The sequence below is a fragment of the Gavialis gangeticus genome, unplaced genomic scaffold, assembly GCF_001723915.1.
Source record: "Gavialis gangeticus isolate Ggan-Ray unplaced genomic scaffold, GavGan_comp1, whole genome shotgun sequence".
In the NCBI taxonomy this organism is placed as follows: domain Eukaryota; kingdom Metazoa; phylum Chordata; order Crocodylia; family Gavialidae; genus Gavialis; species Gavialis gangeticus.
This window is the reverse complement of record NW_017728996.1, coordinates 9,994,388-9,995,175: the sequence shown is the minus strand read 5'-3', so window position 1 is coordinate 9,995,175 and position 788 is coordinate 9,994,388.

The following is a 788-nucleotide window of genomic DNA, read 5'->3' as shown; positions in this document are numbered from 1 at the left end:
TGTGTGTGTGTGTGTGTGTGTGTGTGTGTGTCACAATCAAAACAAAAGGCAAGGGAAGGAGGGGGTGAGACTCTTGTACAATGATGATTATGAACACTGAACAAGAATGTACTAAATAGTTAACCTTTTTTTTTTTTTCTGACCTGAGTTTGTATCATGCCTTGCACTGTAACAGACTCGAGTGCTGTTTGGGTGGAGGTTAGCGGGAAGGAAGGAGGCTGGGGAATTAAAAAGAACCACCACGACACAGTATCGCGGGAGTGCTACCAGTCATGTGTCCCCCTTCTCCTCCAGTCCCTCAAGAGCCCTGTAACCCACACAGCCAAGATGTTGGAAAACAACTAATGGGAAAAAAAAGGAGGAAATGTGTTTATAAAAAGGCATTAAACAGTTCATGGCAAATCATATGAAAGATATCCGTTACTGGGAAGGAGGAAGTAAAAGTTACACACTATAGTACAAAGCATAAGAAATTTGTTGGAAAGTGGGGGGGGAGGCAGAGCCCCAAACAGGGGAGGCAGCGGAGATGACCGAAGGGAGGAGCCAGGGGAGATGGGACTGAACATCTTCCTCCCAATTAAAACTATTCTTCATCAAAGACATGGCAGGCAAGACCCCCTGGAGGACTGACCCAAAGTCACCCTACTGACCAAACTGTTTCTTCCTAAAAGCAATGGCAAGGTCAGAGAGGAACCCCCATACACAACACCCAGGGGAGAGACATGGGAGATTACACAAAGATAGTGTGCAAAAAACCTATTAAATTAAAACAGGTCCTGCTTTCCCTA